Source organism: Mytilus californianus, unplaced genomic scaffold (genome assembly GCF_021869535.1).
Source record: "Mytilus californianus isolate M0D057914Y unplaced genomic scaffold, xbMytCali1.0.p SCAF_14, whole genome shotgun sequence".
Classification (NCBI taxonomy): domain Eukaryota; kingdom Metazoa; phylum Mollusca; class Bivalvia; order Mytilida; family Mytilidae; genus Mytilus; species Mytilus californianus.
Window position 1 is genome coordinate 866,803 of NW_026262626.1, and position 16,656 is coordinate 883,458.

At 31.7% G+C, this 16,656-nt stretch overlaps 1 protein-coding gene across 1 annotated transcript in view; it reads left to right on the forward strand.

The window, feature by feature from the left end:
• LOC127723979 (keratin-associated protein 5-4-like) overlaps window positions 1–16,656 on the forward strand; it is a 273,781-nt gene that overhangs the window by 214,332 nt on the left and 42,793 nt on the right. The window lies entirely within an intron of this gene.

Here is a 16,656-nt window from a genome sequence, read left to right on the forward strand (position 1 = left end):
CTAGTTTTGTGGTTGATCTAGTTGGGAAGAAAGGTTCTCATCGGGTGGAGAACACGTTACAATATATTGATTTGATATAAAACAGCAATGTACATTTCAATAAATATAAAATGAAACCTTGAAGTTGAATATATGAATAAAAAAAGTGATAAAGGTAATTTGTCATAATAAAAACATACTGTTATATAGCTGTAGCATTAGTGTTGATGAGAATTAATGAAGAACACTAACAATGAGTAACTCTTAAAACTCAGCAAGACCATTGGGGACTGGAAATTGCATACTTTAACTTAATGCTATCATCTTTGATATTGCACAAACTTCGTCCTCGTCCGTTAACTTTCACAAAAATCTTCTATGAAACTACTGGACCAAATTAACCAAATATGGTCACAATCATTATTTTGATGTCTAGTTTCAAAAATGTGTCCGATGACCCCGCCTATCAACAAAGATGACAGATATGGCTAAAAATCGAACATAGGGATAAAATGCAAGTTTTGTCTAATAATTTGAAAACCGATATAAATAGAGAAAAATCTGACAAGGTTGAAAATGTTCAGAATGTTGCTCTCTACTAATTGTTCATTGACGTCAAAACTGTCAGGCGACTCTTATAGGAGTAATTGCTCTTAAATGACAAATTTTACCATTTTTTTCATTTTTACTTTTTATCTTGAAAGCTATAATAGATAGAGAATAAGTTGCAAAATTGATCAGCAAGACAAAATCTATGAATAGAGATGCATGATCGAAAACGTCAGTTGACATTTGATTAGAGTTAGTGCCCTTTGATGACGATCTTTACCATTTTTTTGCATTTTCGTCTTGTATCTTAAAAATCATAATAGATAGATAGAAACTTTAAATAACAAAAATAATCATCAAGGCAAGATCCACAAACACGTCAAAATTTGCTGATATAGTTTGTAGACTGTCATTCTTCATAGGAGTGGTTGCCCTTAAATGAGAATTTTTTTTACCCTCTTTTGTGATTTTAGCAAAAGCTAAAGAAGATAGAGAGAAACTAAATGAACAAAATGATCAGCAATACAAGATCAGCAGAAAAGAAATTTTTGTCATGAATTCTATTCTTGTCTGAAATGTTGGAGAAAGTCCATTGTTGATTATGTACACAGACCTAGGTGAGCGACACATCTCTGTAGAGCCTCTAGTTTATATTTTTTATTTCTTTCTTTTGCCTACAAAGGTATCGATGCAATCAACTTGGACAATATGACTCACCAGAAGTCATAATCTGTTACTATCATCTTTATACCTATACCAAACCAATTTCGACTAAAATTTTCAATTACACTCACGTATTGCCGGATATCAATATTGTCCTCTTTAAGTCTTAACCTTTTGATTTCAACTGTGCTAATATATAATCTGGTTGGCCGCGTTATCATTGGTGACCTTATCATAGTCAATAACACTTCTCTGCGAAATGAGATTCACAGTCCAGAAAGATCGTGAGCCTAAATCCATTAATTGGAAACACAATTTCAAAATACTGATAGATTTAGTCGAGGATTTTGCCAGGAAATGGGCTAAACGCAAGAAAGAAGACATTGATACTCATTCCGAACGGGTACAAACTGTGAAGTCGTTGATACAAATAAGGATTTAAAAACTGAATAGGTCTATGAACCAACATGCTTCATCGATCTTTAAGGACTTAAATGGTGTGACATGTCCTATCTCAACGACAAATATTTAAATGTCCCCCATATAAATACTCATAACAAGAGAGTTTTGTGTGTAAATCATCTGCTTGTACGTTGCATAAGTCTGAAAATTGACCGAAAGACTGAATATGTCTTAACAATCTATTGTTCAGACTTTCTAGATGATGTTAAAATCAAAATGACTATTTCAGACAAAAGTTCATACTAGTGAATATTCAAGCAACGTCTGCATTTGGAGTCTATATCGTCCAGTTAATACGATATCTTGGAGCTTGCATTTCCTATCATGATTTTCTTGATTGAAGGTTGCTGCGTACAAGGTAGTTATAAAACCAAAAGTTCCAAGTGGTGATGTTTAAACCATCTCTACGAAACGGTTACAGACGCCATCACGAGTTGGTTTACCGTTATCTGTGCCATAGATGACGACGGATATGTTCCAAATGTTGTAACCGCAATCGCGTCCTTTTTCCTCGAATGTGACCTACCGATTTAGACTTATCACCGGTCACCAGATTTGCACTCACAAGAGCAACACGACGGGTGTCACATGTGGATATGTGCAGCAGAATTAGCTTACTCTTTCGGAGCAATTGAGATCAACCTCGGTTTTTGGCGGGATGTGTGTTGTAAGTTTTCTGTGCTGCTTATTGTGTTTTGTATACTGTTATGTGTCTTTTGGTCGTTTTTTAGGTTTTGCATTGTAAGTTCGTTTTCTAGTCACGAGTTTTAATATTCCTTTGGTATATTTAGTTAATGCAGTCATCGATTAAAGTTTTACATAAAGCGTAATATAAAATACCTTGATAGTTCCATGACACTGATATCATTTATATTTTGAAGTTAGATACGATTTCTTGCTTTCTGCTTTAAATTATATATGGTTTGTTCCTGACATTGAACAAGTTAATGTTTCCTGTACTGTTGAGGACCTTGCTGTATACAATGTTTATGAAGTCAAAACTTAGTGCAGATAATGTTTGAATCGCTTAATGCGAATTTGAAAAGCTCTGTTTAGATTAATTAATTTTCTAGACATGGGGCTATTAAAAGCATCACGTTTATTATAGACACCTGTTTATTATTAAAAACCATATGCCCACCTAGAAGTTTTTATGTGTTGTTGGGTTCCTTTGATATGCAGTCATATTTCTTTTTATTCATACAAAATTCTTCTTAAGTTCGCCACAAAGGGTTCGAGTGTAGTAGGAACATACATTGTATCATAACTACTTGCTTTACTATAGCTAAGTGTCGACACAAATATAATTATGCATAAAGTCTGTATGCCTAATCATTTTTGTCATTTTCACCAAAAAATTAATAAAAAAAAATCATAAATAGTTTTTGTATTAACATATTTTATCTTTCACTTTGAAACCAGATTGTCTACCATTTTAAAGAAGGTCAACAATTAATCGTCAACATTCAAATCAGGTCATGACGTCTGGTATATAATTAGTAATTGGTCAGTACTGTCGGACATAATAATGATCCTTCCTGTTACTTCATAATTGACCATAATCAATTCAAAAATTTTCAATTTGAGTTTATATCTTGTTTTTATTCATAAAATGATAGTTCACAACCGATTATCTCTGTCAATTTCCATCAGTAATTCAGAATATTTGGTAAATCTTAACACTAGTTATCCAATTTTGATCTAAACAGCTCTTAATAGACTGCACAATAAATAATTTAGCCATTTTAAGCCTTTAAGTCAATTTGCTGACTTACACTAGTAAACCGATCTGAAACAGTCATTTTGATCTGAACAGCTCTAATAGACTGAGCGATAAATTATTAAGTTATGACATACTCACTGTGGTAAATTCATAACTGTTCAGATAATTCGCTAGCAGTCAATTTAAAAGATCTGTTCAGTCTGCGCTCAGTAGTTGTTATTTATCTGTATTTATCAACATCATACTGAATTGTATGAAATATTATTGAACAGTGCTGGATTGACTGCAAATGATATGTCTTACCAGTACTGAATTTTCCGCAGTGGGTAATTCTGAAAATAGTATCAAAGGTTGAACATGACTGAAAAATTTATTGTTCGGTCTTACCAGATGGAGTTAAAGGGAAAATTCGCGATTTTTTCCTTATAGTTTCAATATGTTCATTATAACATAAAATACATATTCACAAAGTTTTATCGCTATATGTGCAGAAATAAAGAGGAACATCAATAATTAATATTTTTTTTATTGACTACTTCCTGTAGTACGTGACGTTAACTCCGGGTATTGCATGCCGGGATTTGAAGTACAATCATTTAAAGTCTTGGTCTTTAATCATATTTTAACGTAATCATAAGCGCGCCGATGACTAATTTTGATAGCTCATTACCATCCGATAGTAAGAAAAAGAAACGAACAGACATGCAACGTTTTACATTCATGAGATAAAATTTTCTATGTTCACCATATGTTTCGATTTTTGATATGTTGACAGCGCAAAAGGTAAATCTTTTATTTAATTTTTTTTTAATTTTATTTTCCAACGAATATGGTGAAAAAAATTAGAGAATATAACTTAACTGTAAGGACAATAAGTCTCGGTACGTTTTGACCCTTTATTCAAGCAAACATTTCTACGCTAGGACTATGTTAATACAATGTGCATTATTCCCTGGAAATACCCATGGGAGGCTTGATATAAAATAAAGGTAATTTGCAGATCGGTATTTAGCCGTGTCTCCAGGGCGCACCTTACCAGGTGTGAATGTCATTTCGAATGGATTATAAGACAAGAGGTCGGGTTTAATACGCAAAGTTAAAATACATATTAAAGGTGGTGGCAAATACAAATAGATCGCCGTAGAATTTTAAATTATATTTAGGGTTACGTCCGTTGTTAGCCAAATCATGATATTGAAAACGTATTTCATATACTTGTTACGTAGGATGAATAAATCCGATGTTATAAAAATTATAAATGATGTTAAAATTAAATCTAAAGGGGAAATTTATTTAAATCCAAATGATTTAGTTATTTGATCAGTTTAAAAACGAAGAAATAATCTTGGGGAAACTAATAATCAAGTGTTATAATAAGAGTATATCATTTGACTGATCAAAACGAAAAAAAGAAAAAAAAAAATTTAAAATTGGTGTATCTGGAACGGGGACCCAGTAATTTGCCCCATTGAAATGCATTGAAAATCATAGTAAATAAATGGGGTGCTGTCCAATAAATAATTTTGATAGCCACCTTGGGACTTCTGTTTCATGTTAGGCATTTGTTTCGAAGTTTCTAAGTACAATCTCAGTGCCTCATGACCGGCATTCCGTTGCAAAGTTTTGTTTTGATTGACAACAGGGTAGGTCCGTCTACTTCCGGGGAAGAATAAAGGCTAGAATTTATGCAATTTACTCTATGTACCGACGCCTGATTACATTTAAATCAATCAAAATTTTTAAAAATGTACGAAAACACTTTTATCTAAATATTTCAAATTTTGGTATGTGTTATCTGGCCAAAAGGTGTGTAAGCAATATCGGAAACCATCTAAAATCAACTTTGCCTATGTAGAATGGAACCAAAAAAAAAAATCATAGTTCGCCATGGAAAGTTTTTATGCTTCAGTGTAAATATTCACATATATAAAACATTCATATATAAACATGTACAAAACCTAGTTCACACGGTGAAAAAAAAACTGAAATCACACAAAATCATATAACACCAAAGTAAGTTTTAGATAATTAACGGGAACTCTTTTGGTGGAACGTGGCTGTATATGTCCGTTCTTCAGGCTACTTCAGCTAACGTTTTGATTTCAGAAATCTTTTATGATTCAAAACTGTTAGATATTCATTGTGCAAGAAAAATACCACTGTAACTGTATTACAATCAATTTCAAAATGAGGAGTTTACTTTGGTAGTAAAAACGAAGTTTTCATTATTCGAAAGGGTTATATTTTTTTATATTTATTTAATCCTAAATCTCAAATATAAATAGGAAATAAAACTGTAAAGGTGGGTGTAATTATAAATGTTTTAAGTTCGGCTGAAACGTGTTAATCATATATTATTCAGTGCAAGAAAACGTTTGTGATTTGTATTTCAGACAGACAGGAGGAATCGGATTTTTTTTGTGCTTTATATCTTGTACCAGAGACATATATTATATGTCTCTGCTTGTACCTTTGCAAGACTTGTCATTCACATTCTTCAGTAGGACACATTATTCCCACTATAAACAGACAAGAATACTCCTTCATAGCGGAAAAGCAGTAGTATTTTAAAATTTCTGTGATTAAATACCAAGTGAAACAAAACACCGTAATTAATTTGATACTCAATATGTTTCCTTGAAAATAAACATAGTCTTCATTCGGTCTGAAATAAAATATGAATTAAGTATACAGAACATTCAGAAGTGTGAATGTCATAAAATCTTGTTATATCAGAGAAAGGCATTGAACGCCATTATTAACGTGAACCTGTATACGTAAGACCTCATGGGACGCCAGCTTACCATATACAGGTAATATACGCGTAGCTCTGTAATACCCGGAAATATCAAGGTAAATCACTACCTATACAGAATGTTGAGAATGAATCATGTCAAAGAAATCCTCACGATTGTGAAGCATGACCATTATTGATTTAAGAAGGGTCCTGGGTGGGGGAATGAATTAAATTCTCACTAGATTTTTTTTCTCAACTTATATCACTAAACTAAAAAAAAATAATTTTAAATTACATCCAGGAACAAAATTCTTTTTGTAAATTCATAGAATACTACTTAATATCGGCTACAGTACTCAGTGGACAAGCAGTATTTTTTAATTTCGATAATTTGATACTTAGTAAAAAAAACACAGAAATTAATTTGATAGTCAATATGTTTCCTTTAAAAATTACATATCCTCATTCGGTCTGAAAATAAAATATGAATTTGGTATACAGAACATGCAGAATTGTGAATGTCATAAAACCTTATTCTATACGTGAGACGTCATGAGACGATTCCTTGGCATATACAGGTAATATACATAAAGTTCCGCTGTAATACCCGAAAATGTCAAGGTTAATCACTACCTAAACAGAATGTATCATGTTACAGAAATTATCACGATTGTAAAGCATCACCACTCATCTTTTAAAAGGTGTCCTAGGTGGGTTAAATTGTTTAAATTCTGAATAAACATTTTTTACTGAAACAAAAGTCAGTTTTTAAATTACATCCAGGAACTAATTGTTTTGTGTGTAAATTTATGTTTTTCATCTGTAACTTTCGACAGAAGTGAATTGTTTTTTTTTAGATAAATTCCCTTTTGGAACAATGAATTTTTTTTTATAAAGTTAGAATCATAAATTGACTCTACAATTTAAAAAGTGAAAACAACACGTTATAAATTTCATGCGTCCGAAGCGCTTTTCTGGGTTTAAACGTCATTCATAAACAAGTGGTAGTAAAATTGTATACACGTATGAGTTTAGCAATTACTAATATAGATTTCCAATAAAATGACTTTACTCGACATAACCGACCTAACTCAACGTATTTCGTCCTATTGCATTGAAGCATTACGGAGGGGAGCATACACTGCATGTATTTTTTTCTCTTTGAACAGGCATTTTTTGCTGATATAGACTTAATGTAAAAATCAAACCCAACTACTTTTTTTAATCTTTAAATATTTTGTTATTAAATTTTGAATGATTTTATTGACACAAATATTTTAATGGAATAAGTAAGCTAGCAACTTGTAATCAAATGCACCCATCATTTCTTGTCATTTCACTTGACCCATATTTCAGTTCTTCTCAAAATATGAATTTTAAAAAATACCAAGTAAAAATTTAGCATGAAAATATTAAAAGTATGAAATCCGAAGCGAGAAGGTTATCTTTGTTTTTGTTTTTATAAGTTTTAACGTTTAAAAGTAGAATCCAACACACCCGAATGAAAAAGGTGTACGCGACTAATTTAAAAAAAATTTTTTTTTGTATAATTTAATTCAAGATAATTTGACGTGGGCAGAAATTCATATCATTTATACATTTATCAAATAGTACTTTTTCGTCTTTAACTATAATAATGCATTGGACGAGGTTTTTGTCCATGTATACCTAACATGCATTCGGAGATACAGGGGTAGAGGGGGTACTCCCCCCTTTCGATCACCAAATAATTTTGAAATCTCACGTTATCCACGTTATCTATACAAATTTGTCGTATAAAATTGTCCAAATTTTTTTTTGCATCGCTACGCTCGGCAGTATGAGTTCAATTATCGGGAACTACGCCTTCTTTCAAATATCTTGGATCCAGCCTTAATCAAAAATTGTATAGCACAAAAAAAAAATATAATGATTGTCGTTTGACTTTGATAAATACGTTTTAAAAACAACAATGTTTGAACATTTGACATTTCGCTTGAGATTTAAAAGTTTAAGACTACATATTGAATTGGATTTTTTCCTGGATTTAGAGCTCACTTAACACGAAAATGTGATACTGGCGTGCAATCTAATGGACAAATAATCTTGTTTTTGATGTTTCTTTTTATAATGAATATTTATTTATTTAGTTATATATAATTCCACTAACAAATCATCATGGATCTTTTGGCGATAAATTATTATTACATTTTATAGAAACTACATATAATCTGCTATACAGTTATGAACACTAATGGTCCTACAGACACTATGTGCTTTTGACATGACAAAAGGTCTTGCTTTTCTAGACTGTTTATGTACTTTTTATACTAAATTTGTGATATGTACAAAAGAGAAGATGTAGTATGATTTGCAATAAGACAATTCTGCACAAGAGACCAAATGACACAGAAATTAACAACTATAGGCCACCGTACGGCCTTCAACAATGAGCCCACTTACCTGGGACAGTAAGTGGTGTAACAGTACGAAATAATTGATTAATATTCTAGACTGGATTATTAGTTGTAATTGTTTTTAAGATGTGTTCAGTAGCTGTGAATAATCTAAGATCGGCACATGGAGTTTATTTGAAAATACTAGAATAATTGCTGTGTTTGTGCTTCGTTTTAATCGGACGAGTCAATCCCTTGCTTACTGTTTTAATTATGAGTAGACATGATCATTTAATAAACATACTTCTATAATCTCTATTGGCCTTAACTTGGACATTTACAAAACCTATGTAGCAAAGAGATGCATGCGTAAAATAAGTTCTCGCCATAAATTGGCTAAAATATCAGATAAGAATTTAGCCTCAAGCTATAATACATACGACGAAGATTTAGCCTCAAGCTTTTATACTTATGATGATGATGATGATGAAAATGATGTATGTCTTATATCCAGCGATAAATATTACATATATTTTATGCTTTATGTGCATATATTATTATTCTAGCAACACTTGTTTTGATTTGATAACACTTTTTGTTGCATAATTTATTTGATTTTTCTCCTTGTTTCTTTGTATCAAAAAGCTCAGTTTTTACTGTAAAATGGTGTTTCACAGCTTCCATTATCCTTGTGACTTGCTATTGTATTAATATCCAGTAGGCATGCAATTATTATTCTAAATAGTATAAAATGTTTTTAACAAGTAAAGATTACCCCGTTTTGATCCAGACTTCTTTACCACTAGCATCTAAGATACATACACTGGCAAAATATTGTACCCGCACTCATATTACAATCACCTTGTCTGTCCTGTCCGTCCGCCAGTCTGTCCGTTCAACAAATATTTTCAATTTTCTCTTCAAAAGCATAAGTATTCTTAGCATGCATTTTTTTTTCGATTTATTCCTTACACTCCGACATGTATATACCTGGATCCGTGTGGAGCGTCAAACTATCTAACAGAGTATAAATGGCGTGAATAACGACTACAGTGGCTCGTGCTGTCAACAATAAGCAAATACTCATACCGTATTATCAGATACTAGTACTAGTATATAAGGCATTGACTATGAAAAAATGTAAACAGTTCAAACGAAAATAAATATTTTTACAAGAGTAAAAATAGCCCAAAAATGACAGAATGTAACCAACGACACCCACTGATGAATTGAAAGCTCCTGGCTTGGGAAAACCAATATAGAATTTGGTTTGATTTAACGCGTTTATCAGCGCTCAGCACTCTTAAAACCTGTAAAATTTAGTTGAAAATAGCTCAACTAATCAAATTTGAATTAAGCCCAAAACAATTACATTTCTATGATGAAAGACACAGAGTACCGATCTTAAAGTACCACCAGGTAATGAATGCTGATTCTTACATGTTAAATTATCTGAGAATATTCAACGTATTTAGTTAAAAAATATTAAGGAGATGTGGTATGATTGCCAATAAGAAATGAAGTGGATGTAAGCAATGATATGCAACCGTACGGCCTTCATCAATGAGAAACATCCATACCATATAGTCGACTATAAAAGGGTCCAACTTGAAAATTATGAAACAATTCAATTGAGAAAACTACCGGCCTGATTTAAAACAAAACAATTTACGAAAAACAAATATAACAGATATGAACCATGCAACGACAACAAGTGAACCACCGGCTCCTGACATGGGACAGGTACATACAGAATATATACATATTTAAAGTAATTATGAATATAAAATGTATTTTCAGCCGTGTAACACCTTGACTGGTGATACTATGCATGGATAAGTCGTAGAGTTAAACTTTTATATATAAATATATACCTCTAAAGCGAGACAAAAATTGAAACTCCAAATTTTTCCTTAATCAATATGTGATAGTTTTAGAATCCACTTCTATCAGCGGTCAATGTTTATATGCAGATTAGTCATCAATTGCTAATGTAGTACACCTTCCAAATTACAATCTATATAACGAATTGGTGTACACACTTATTTACATATATCATTATTATTTACAAAATTCTTTTTTTTTAAATGTTAGTTGAAACTATTAAAATTTAAAGAAGTAGTACAAGACCCGTGTATTAATTTTTTTTGAAATATACACATCCCTTTGTCGTACCTGGGGATAAATCGAAGATTATAAATAAACAAGATTAACTGCAGGAGAAGAGGACGTTTGAAATGATGCTGAATAAAGTATGATGCAATCCCAACTTTAACAGAGACAAATTTTGACTAACACTTTGAATTCGATATTTCTGAAATTGCTAGAAAAATCTGTCTAAAAATAAATACCTACGGAAATTAAATATTTTAAAACATTAAGAGGCGAAAGGAAAAAGGGACACCAATCTGATACGACAAATAAAAGCATGTCAAATATTAAATAATAGAAGGTTCATTTGCAAAGTATACCGAAAAACAAAGTCATGGTCAAAACCATGAAAGACAACTCAAATCAATCGTATGATAGGTAAAGATACGTGTATATACGTGGTCTTATTACAGCAAAGTTTTGGCGGGAATCTCAATAATCACGTGATATATAAAAATCATGATTTCTTTCGTTTTTCATCATCTTAGAAATACTTGATATTGATAAAATGTATCATGAATGGGTTTAATAGTTTAGGAATACTTAGTTAAAACTTGAGGGACGCATTTAACAAAATTAATAGGATAGCAATAACCGGTCCCGTTACGTGCGTACGTCGAGTTAGGTACGTATGTCATTTTATTGGAAATCTCTAATATATCACTGTCGGACTCAAGACAAAAATGTACACATGATGTATATTACATCTGATAGTTTTAAATGGAAAGTTCCAAGTTACCGGCCGTGTACACTGATACGCTCAGCAGTGAAGCGATGTATGAACCTGCATTATGTAATTGTGTAATAAAGAGGGGTTTTTTTAGTCCGACAGGAAATCGCTTGAATAAATGGACGTTTCACCTCACAATACCTCTGGCAATAATTCCTTTAGCCATGCTGATGATCAAATTAGAGAAGGACAAACTTGAATAAATGGATTGCATAAAAGACTTATGACCAAATTAGATTTTTGAAAAAAAATTTACACGGAACACCGCTAGTTTATTATGACTTTAAACTTTGTAATTGCTCTTAAGTGATTCCCCAATTTTTTTTACTTGTTTCATAAACTTAGTAAAAAATAACAGTTTGAAAACGACAGACCATAGGTATTTAAAGAAAATGTCATTCGGCCGACTTTTCCGACTCTTAAACCTTTTTTAAACATTGTTCCGTATCAAGTTAGTTTAAAAAGTATACCAATAGGTAGTACAACATGTTTGGTATTTTTGTTTTGATCCGGGAAACTGGGATTGCTTTTGGCATTACCTTTTCGGGTTAAAACAACCGTACCGCGGCCTGACATGTGATTTCGACACTGAATTACGACTACGTTAGTCCCTGATTGTTTTGGTACTTTGTAGGTTATAGATATCACCTGTGTTTTTATCGGCAAGCCGTCAAGATGGCGACATATAGAGAATTAATAATCTCAATTTAAAATCGGTGCTGATCTCTTATCTAGTGGAATGAAACGTTAATATTTATGAATTTGTGCTTTTTTATACATAATGAACATAATATCATTTTTTTTATTTTTTTGCGAAGTTTCCCTTTACGATCAAAATGACCGTTTTAGATAAATTCATTTACTAGTGTTATCCACTGCGCTTAAAAGTAAAATAACAAAAATACCGAACTCCAAGGGAAATTCAAAAACGGAAAGTCCTTTATAAAATGGCAAAATCAAAAGCTCAAACACATTAAACGAATGGAAAACAACTGTCATATTCCTGACTTGATACAGGCATGTCCTTATGTAGAAAATGGTGAATTAAACCTGGTTTTCAGCTAGCTAACCTCTCACGTGTATGACTGTCATATAGAATTCCATTATATTGACAACAATGTGTGAGCGAAACAAACATAATAGGTAAAAATGTCAAAAATTGGGATACAGCAGTCAACATTATAAAATAATCTTAATCACTATAAAAAGAAATAACTATTTCAACAAAGAAATACAAAATGTCATATAGACAAAGTACATAAGCAAAAATTAAAAACAAGAACTCAAAATTGACTATAGCACAATGGCGGAGTGTATAAGTATCGATCCACGTCATTAGTATATGATAAAAAATGGATAAATAGTAAAGGTTATAAATATACAAGGAGAAAAAAAGGAGAACCTTAACAAGTAATTAAGATGATAAACAACGTCAGTACCTAGAATCTATACTTCAAGACATCATGTATTGTTTGTGAAGTTGATACGGAATATTTATCAACAAGGTCTTTGTATCTTCCAATGAACTTTTTTTTAAACAGGACGAAACGTTCTTTGACATAACCTTGGCTCATCAACTTTCTAAGCAGACACTGGTGACGTTTCATAAAGTCTGAGTAGCAGCTGCAAGCTCTTGAATACCGAATGAGTAAGGAAATGTATATCCCATATGCAGGAGAAGTAAATAGAGTACTGTTCTGATAATTTACTTGCAGTAAATTAAGATTTCCTCTGCATTTGTTCACACTGTTCAATAGTTATTAACCTTTACACATCAATAGTATACTAAATTGTCTGAAAAGCTACTGAACATAACTAAATTGAATACAAGCAAATGTTTTGAACTGTACGGAATTAGCAGCAAGAAAATATCTGAAAATATGAAGTGATGCAGTAAACATGGTAAAAGGACATCATATATATTGGGGAATCCGAAGTTATGTTTATTCTTCTTATAAAGCCCAATTATAAATTCTGAATATTTCAGGCAAGAGTATTATACAGATGTTTAAATCTTATAAGTCTATTAAGAAGACTAATCAAAGTAATAAAAACAAAAATAAAAGCACATTGATATGGTAAACAACTTCTGCTATGCATGAATCTCGCCATGCGAATCCCAACTCAGTAAAAATACCACAATCGGGAATAGAACAAAATCGGTAACATTACAGATTACACGAATATTATGGTATCAAAAGAGCTAAGAATGGACACCACATCGCAAGTGTTCAGAGACACATATATATCGTATCGGGCATCCAATTCGTGATGGTTACCGTCAAACTAATTTATTGTCGATTTTAGTCGTTCCTCATAACTCTGTTGGAGCAGTTTTTTACTTTGTAAAAGTATTCAATATGATTTAAAAGAAAATGCTAATTTCATATATAACTTTTATCAATATACATGTACATCGTGCAATTACATCTCACAAATTAACATGGTATGTCAACAGAAAAACCAATTTTGTGCATATTAGGTTATCTTTAATGTAAATTCGTGATATAACCTTTGTTGTATCTTTGTAAATTGTATATTTTATAAATATATAGTAGACTTAAAATGTAAATCTCACGTGTAAATTTGTAGATAAAAAAAAATTTAATTAATCTTTATATATAATTAATTAGTCATACATTATATTATAAAACACACGACTGGAATTTAGGTTTTTGTTGAGAGCTTCACCTGATATGCATAAAAATATGCATGCATAATTTGTTAATTCTTTGAAATGGAACTTTTACAAATCAGAACGTACAACAAGTAAAGTGCATCATGTGGTTAAATTTAAGTGAATGTTTTGAAATGAATGTAACTTTAAATTGCACACGAGAGTTACAATAAATTAGTTATACATTTTATATTCACCCAATATGTTGGTAGACAAATTTGCTTCACCAGACATGAAGTTCTCCCGGTGTTTAATGGATTCTGATTTAAAATGTCCCATGTGATTTTCATTTACGTTTGAATATTTTCATACATCAAATTCCTTGAAATACACAAAATCAATTGTCACAATTAAAAACGTATTATTGACAGTTGCTCCTGTTTTTAATGTATTATTTGTAAATTATTCAAGACAGTGTATTCATTCATCATAAGAACACATGTTGGACAAATGTACATCAGTTAAAGATACGTATCCATAGGTCTATATATTCATGGCCTTTGAGGTTTTTTTTTTCTAATAATAGAATATATAGAATTTCAGTATTATTCTTTATATATGTCAATGTTAGATATAAATTTTCATTTACTTAAAACATACATGTAGTCACCAAACAGGAGGTAAAAGGACATGTAAGGGTGTAGCTCATTCATGTATCTAAATGATCTTAATGATAGTGACAAGATTTCAAAATGAGGCTATTTTGAGAGATTTTGTTACTTTGCATTGAATGCAAGAACTTGAAGCCCTCAGGAAAGCATGTAAAGTTCATAAAATAAAATAGTTATATCTTACAGAATAATATCTCGTGAAAATCTGAAGAATGTTACATGAATGTGCTAAATTTTGTTGACCAACAACTGTATTGTATTCAATCATTGATTTGTCAACTTTTGAGTGTGCGTTAAATACCAAAAAAGATTTCTTTGAAGATTATTACATATCAATCTGAAGAATCTTATGTTGTTATGTAGACGAAACGCGCGTATAAGCTTGGTGTCTTGAAGAGTTTTTACAGAATAATACATAAAAGAAAAAAAATAATTACCAATAAAGAATATTTATTGATGTCTCTTCTCTCAATCTCCAATCTTTTCATCCAGATACAGGGTTCGCTGATTGTGATATTAATTGTCTTTCTACGTTTCTAAAAAACATTCGGATAGCTTCTTTTTTAATTACGTACACACAATTAACATTTAAAACAAATGAAACAAAGCAAGTATGGCGAAAAAATATTTTACAACTGAGGGTGTGATGACCGGGGATATTTATAAAACCGTTCTCACCCCTAAAGTTGGCACAAATTTTCAAGTCATAAAGTTGGGACCAAAAGGTTTTCGCATTTTCCTTTAAATTTTCTTATTTCATAACACCTTGTTAGAATATTTCTCAAGCACACAGCTGCTCAAGCGAGAAGAGGGGACATATTATAGAAAACAAGTGCTGAGAATAATAGAGATTTGCTAAAAATGCTCGTCATTTTAAAGAATTTCAACAGTTTAACACGCAAGCGTTTTTCATTTGCCGGACATCCAAATACTAGTAAAAGAATGCTTAACTTTGGAACTGCGTACTGCACTAATACGTCATGTGTTTTTGAAAAGCGTTTTTCTAACCATCTGCCTACTGATGATTCCTGAGTACAAATGGTCTTTTATTTATATTTATATACAGGAATATTTTACTCAAAAGTTTCACTCATTTTTCAAATCTATTATCAATTTACGGGGTGATAAAAGAAAAACAAAGGATATGGGGTATCCCTCCATGACACAAAGGCAGTACATGCACAGCAAAACACACAAAAAAGCAAAAGAACAGTGCTTTTATTGCTGTTCTTTATCTCAAAGTCACAATGAGGCCTTCAACGCGGAACCAAAATATAAAACTCTCACCTGCCTGCACGTTTAAGACGGCCCCTTGCACCGGTTTGAGCGCAATTCTCTGAAGAAAAAAAATCGAATAGACTTTGTAAAGTGTAAAACCACCAAATCGGGCCCAGTCAAAAAGAACATACTGGAAAGTAGTACATATCTAAAACAAAAGAGTTCCTATCTAACTATGTAAAATATATTTTGATAATTTAGGCATCAAATGAATGGGTGAAGGACTGGTGATCCTTGTAGAACACATTCATTTTGACTGATCATTTTGAATAATACAAAAATGTATGAATGAATTCTAACATTATGGGCATATATTGCCTGTTTCTAAGATATGAAGTACCTGGTATGGTGTTTAAAAAGTTCCAGTAACCAGTATGGTCTGATGTGTAAATAACTGTATATTGATCCTGCCACCCAAAAATATTTGAAAGTGAATAATTTAACGTGGATATGAATGGGGACTAATAATAGGTGGTTTGCGTCTTTAGTACACTACCTGGTCTAAAATTGAGAGAATGGTGTGGCACACATAAGAGAAGGTATCGTAAGAATAAATACACCCTAACTTTAAAAATACAGAAAAGCAGTATATTTGTGTAATTACAACACTTTTTCATTGTTATTTTACGAATTATAAACTCACTTTCAACATCACTGCCTTAAAAAGGGTCACATGAGCACAACCATGCATTACATTTCAGGGCTGAAAGTATGCAAAAGA